The 6,000-nt window shown below is 42.5% G+C and overlaps 1 non-coding gene across 1 annotated transcript; it reads right to left on the bottom strand.

Moving 5' to 3' along the window:
* Nucleotides 1-5,070: 5,070 nt before the first annotated feature.
* TRNAT-AGU (transfer RNA threonine (anticodon AGU)) lies at nucleotides 5,071-5,144 on the bottom strand. The gene has a single exon. It is a non-coding gene; the product is annotated as a tRNA-Thr (tRNA).
* Nucleotides 5,145-6,000: the final 856 nt, after the last annotated feature.

Below are 6,000 nucleotides of genomic sequence, written 5' to 3'. Positions count from 1 at the left end.
GAGGGGAGGGCACCAGACCAGCCCTGTGACGATAGAAGTTTAATTTTGGTATTCGACAACGTAATCGGGTAAAGATGACTTCAGTTTTTCTGGTGTGAAAGGAATGTTTGGGCCAAGGGAATAGGAGGTGTCGATATTCTGAAAAATTAGCTACAGCTGGGTTCAAAAAGTCTTGAGTAATTGTGTATCTCCTGAATCTTGTAGCCGTCAGGTAAGCTATTGTAGGAAGTAATGGTAATACAGGGCCACTGAGGGCCTCTCTCGCGAGACTGTCAGCCATTTCGTTCATGACTAATCCTTTATGTCCAGGCACCCAAAGCAATCTAATTAAATTTATGTGGGCAGGCACTAGAAGATGAAATGTACGTAAAAGGTTAGTGACACCATTTGCTGTGAGCGTGACATAAGGATAAAGAATCTGTTATTATTACTACTGCCGATATTGAAAAATTTAGTTTGCGTAAGGCTAGGACTACAGCTAGAAATTCAGCCAAAAATACGGAATAGAAGTCCGGAATCCTGATTGCAATGACCAGTCTAGAGCGGGAGAGAAAATGCCAATTCCAGATTTTTCTTCACACTGTGAGGCGTCTGTCGCAATGACTGTACTTATAGATAAACTCAATAAATGGTCCTGTAATAAGCCGTTTAATATATTATAAGGGAGATGTTTTGCATTATTTGGGTAGATGTCATCATATATAATCTGTAGGTTCTCTCGCACATCACAAATAGGCGGTACCTCCCAGAGACGTACATTTAAGGGATTTATCAATGTTTGTGCGAAGACCACCTGTGGTGTATGAAAACGATGCCAATGTACTCCGAAGAGAAGTGCAGGCTGGGAAATGAATATGCATTTCAATCTTGTAATAGGGGATTCATACAATTTTAATCCTGTTTGCACCGTCAGTAACCGAAATCTACACAATATTGAGGGCAACCTGACTTCTTGGTGTAATATGTTATTGGCAACATATTTCGGTAACCCGCAACACAGTCGTAGGGCTTCCCGCTCAAGTAGAACAAGGGGACGTAATTTATAAGCTGGAGCACCAGAAAATAAAACACATCCAAATTCTAAAATGGGCAGTACATACATTTTGTATATCATTAAAGGTGGATCTCACCGCATTCCGGACCGACTGTTGCACAGCTTACGTAGCATACCAACTGCTCGCACTCCTTTTTTAACTATATGGTCAATATGGCCGAGCCAGCTGAGGGAACCGTCATATACTACACCTAAGTATTTCACCGACTCCACTTGAGGTATAGTCTCGAGGCGATAGGATATCGATATATTAACGGGATTGTTAAGAGGGAAAACCAATATCGAGCATTTTCTAACGTTAAGTGAAAGGCGAATTTTGTTTAACCAGGTTTCTATGGCGTTGAGGTAGTTTTGTAGTCGATAATATAGAGAGTGGATATCACTGTCTGATGCAAAGAAAGCAATGTCATCCGCGTATACGTATGTTTGTACTTCTTGATGTAGAGGAATGGAACACATCAGAGTATTAAATAGTAATGGTGAAGTGACAGCTCCTTGTGGAACACCTCGTGATTGATTATATATACTCGAGGAAACGCCTCTCAGACTGCAGTAAAATGTTCTTCCATTTAAAAATTCACCAATCCAGTTTGAAAAGTAATTTGGAATCACTAGATTTCGCAATATATCTAATAAAATTAAGTGTTCTACACTGTCGTAGGCTTTGGAAATGTCTAATGTCACAAGAGCACCTATTTGCCTCTGTCGCCGTGCTAATTTTATTCTGCTTTCTAGGTCCACGTGAGCATGCCAAATTGAACATGATGGTCGGAATCCAATTTGGCAGGGGCTAAGCAAGTCCTTGTTCTGTATAAATTTAATCATGCGGGCATATAGAATTCTTTCAATTAATTTAACCAAATTTGAGGTTAGCGCAATTGGCCTAATGTTATCTATTGTATATCCTTCCCCATGATTTTTAAGAATAGGGATGATTTTAGCAATTTTCCACGCAGACGGAATCCATGAGAAGCGAATTGAGTAATTTACAATAGCTAAAAGGTCATCAGGAGCTTCCTTAAATAAAATTCTGATCATAGTAGATGTTACCCCATCCACACCGGGAGCAGAATCTGGAAGTCGCTCCACGATCTCAGCCAATTCTAACATGGAGATTTCTGTAAAATCATCTGATGCCCTTCCTAAGCGAGAACAACTTGGCAAGACGGAAGAAAATCTAATTTCTAATCCCTTCGCGATTTCTTCTAGTGATTGTTTCATTTCATCGCTACTTAAGATTATAGAGTCGATATTAATTTGACGCGGAAGAACTTTTCTACCGCGGAGAAAACGGAACAATGCACGCTTATTTTTATTGTTAGACAAGAAATCAAAATGCTTACAGTCGAATTCATCTTTGGCTTTAGAAACTGTATGTTTAAAGACAGCTCGAAAAAATTTATAGTCACTCCAATTTTGGGGACTCTGGTTATGCAATAATTTTTTCCAAGCAGCTTTTCTCTTTCTGTAGTCTCGAGTGCATTCTTCATTCCACCAAGGACTGTAAGAATTTCTTTTATTCAATGTAATCTCAAATTGAGCCCTCTTTTGAGAACTTTCCAAACCGGAACAGATAATCATGGTTTTTTGTTCTGTAGGTGCATCAGACAGAGATGAAAGAACATTTCGTAAGCATTTTTTAAAAATGTTGTAATTTATGAAAGTTCGAACCTGGTCACTTATAAATGTTACCGGACGTGCAACGTCAAATACTATTGGAAGGTGATCACTGCTTGTCGAACAATCAATAGTCGACCAAGAAGTTACGGAGAGACTCGGGCCAGAGAATGTAAGATCTAGTGAAGAGTAAGATCGGCCTCTAACAAACGTAATAGATCCGGAGTTTGCACACGTGAGTCGATTGTCCAACGACCAGTTCCACAATCGGGTGCCGCACAAATCTGTTCTTAAACCCCATGAGATATGGTGAGAATTGAAATCACCCGAGATTACAATGTCACGTCCACAAGAGTTAATAACACTATCCAGTGTGCTAGCGTCCTGTACGCCAGATGGAAAATATGCATTAACTACGGTAAAAGGGCAACATCCCGGGAGAACCAGTTCTATCGCTAGGATTTCACACTCTGGAGTACAAACTTGAAATGAAATTTTAGCCTTATGGCAAAATTTAGATGAGATAAGTGTAAGTAATCCGCCACCTCTTGTAGGACGGTCTAATCGGAATGACCTGTAGAATTTCAGTTGAAACGATTTCTCAGGATTTAGCCACGTTGCTTGTGACATAATTAAATCAGGATTAAATTGAGAAGTTAAACAAGTTAAATCTACTGATGCCGAATATAAAGAGCGGCAGTTCCACTGAAGCACTTTTAGTGATCCTATGTTTTGGAAAGTGCCGCAGTCGAAACGGCCTTCTGTAAAATGTTATCCTTTAGCACAACACTGGACTGACTTTTCTTAGCTTTTGAGTGAGGACCGGGGGAGGAGTCTTCACTAATAGAAGACATGGTTCTTTTATATGCTCGAGCATTTTGTTCTACCTCTGTCATCTCCAAATCTGTATTAATCAGATGACAAGTTGTAGGGCCCGCGGAAGAGGGAGTTGAAAGTCCAATATCATTATTGCAAGGACTGGCGTCTGATCTTTCATGGTTAGTTTGGTGCTCAGGATCAACTGTTTGCGTTGGTACAGGAGCTGGGCAGGTAGTTTGCATCAAATGAGACAAATGGCTAGAAACGGCTTGTGAGATACATTCACCAAGGCTCATTGCCAACCTTTCCATAGCTTTAGCAACTGCCTTTTCCACAGCGGCCTCTATAGTTGCAGTAAGTGATCGGTCCGTGGTAAGATTTTGTCTACCTATTGTCCCCGCATAGCCAGATGCCCTTTCTTTCACAATGTTTACGGCCTCCATCCTAGAGCAGCGTCGACGATCAATTATTTCAATCACCTGTAATTCTTGAGCGCTAACAGAACAGTTTAAATAATTGGCTGGATGATTTCCATCACAGAGACAGCATCGCTCTTCTTGGGCATTACAATCACTTTGAGCGTGTTCTCCCCCACATGCGCAACAACGCTGTCTTGATTTACACCCTGCCATACTATGGCCGTATCTCCAGCAATTGCGGCATTGAATCGGACGCGACGCCAGGGGTTCAACTCTGAACACAAGGGGCCACACCTTTAGCTCTGACGGGCAGGAAGTTCCAGCAAAAGTTGCTATCACTGATTCTGTTGGGACCCGCTTATTGTCTACCACTCGATTGCATCGGTAAACAGCGATTACTCCAGTCCCAGACAATCTCTCAAGTGTTTCAGCGGGAGAAAGATCAGCATCGACACCTCTGACTATTCCCTTAGTGCAGGCGAGGTGAGCAGGGATGAAGGCACTCACCGGTAATGACGCGAATGATGAGCACTTAAGCAAATCCGCGACACAGGACTGGTCTGGCGATCGACACACGATACCTCCGCGGCCGAACTGCCTCACTTCCGTGATGGTCTGGTATGAAGAGGTTGCAGCTTGCAGAGATTTCTGGATCGCATGGGGGTTGGTCAGACGTATAAAACCTCCATTTGAAGGAACCAGAGCCACCGGGATGTTGCTCACACCACTGCGGATGAACAAATCTAGAGGTAATTCACCCGTTGGAATAGAGGCCGCCCATGGGGAAAAACCCCTGCCTGGGGAGTTTATGGACATCAGCCTAGGATGAAGGTGGCGTTAGAATTAGTGAGAGCTCAATAAATAGGATTAGTAAAGCCTAATATCACCCAAAACTTGGCCAAGTGACAGAAGCCGCAGCGAGCGAGCAGGAACGGCTGTCGAGGTCACGCTCTCTAGGAAGCTGTAGCTTTCTTTTTTTCTTTCTTTCAAAACAGTGGTTTTCTTTTCAGTGTCAAAAACGCCATTCTTAATCCCAGTCACACCCACATTGTAAAAAATAAAGGGAATTTATCTGGCGGCCTAAAGGAATGCAGGTGCAAGTAGAATCTTGCGCAGAAATAAATGCACACGATGAAAATCAAATTTTAGGTACGCACTGTAAGGCACCGGTGAGATTCGAACTCACGATCTTCCGTTTACTAGACAGGCGCTTTAACCAACTAAGCCACGGCGTCTTGCTTTTCGTCTTGTTTGAACCACCATGCTTCCTCAAACCGAACAGTTTACCTAGGTATCAAGGCGCAGGGAAGTTTCTGTTGTAATCGGTTGTCTGTCTATGTTTTCAGATTGTCACCGATCGTACACACATGTCCTGCAACTGTAATGCCTTAATGGTTGTCTGAACCCGCATACGTGAAGCGCTTCGAGGAGCGTAATTTTTAAATCGGGCTCTCCATTTCGCAAGTCCTAAAACAATAAACTGTTTGTAGACAGATCCTTTATCCAAAACAACCTACAACTTTTTGTTTGCATAGTATGCCATTCAATAACACGTAAGCAAAGAGTCATCTTCATCATCAGGCGATTATTGCGGAATCAAAGTGTGGCTGTGTTGCGAAATATAGTATTTATAATATATTATTCGTGCCTTAATGTAGTTGTACAAAACTGTATACCAGTATGTATATGAAAGGCATAGCAAAGGCGATGTTTGTTCCGTTTTGTTTCCCGCAACGAAGATGACGAAGTACATCTTCGGTATATACCAGTACCGCTTGGTAAGACAGAGTGACCGTTTCGTTGACCTGCAGTGGTGTTTTGGCTGAGTATCGGGTGGTTTGAGGTGTCTCAATAACCTTATTTTAGTTCCTGGTTGATTCATTCCTTGCGTCAGCCGCCTTGAGCTGATGTCGACCAGTTCTCCTTACCAGGCGCGATCCGCCTGGTCAGCATCCCTGACACCTAATGAATTGCCCATAGATTTATTTTTTCGCAGTGGCTTCAGCACCATTCCTGTGGCGCTCGTGTCTACCAATGGAGGTTCCATCAGGATCACGAATCCACAGGCTGTCCAGAAGGCACTTAAGGCCA

This window comes from Dermacentor andersoni, chromosome 6 (genome assembly GCF_023375885.2).
Source record: "Dermacentor andersoni chromosome 6, qqDerAnde1_hic_scaffold, whole genome shotgun sequence".
In the NCBI taxonomy this organism is placed as follows: Eukaryota; Metazoa; Arthropoda; class Arachnida; order Ixodida; family Ixodidae; genus Dermacentor; species Dermacentor andersoni.
Note: the sequence above shows the minus strand (reverse complement) of the source record. Positions and strands in the feature narration are given on the sequence as shown.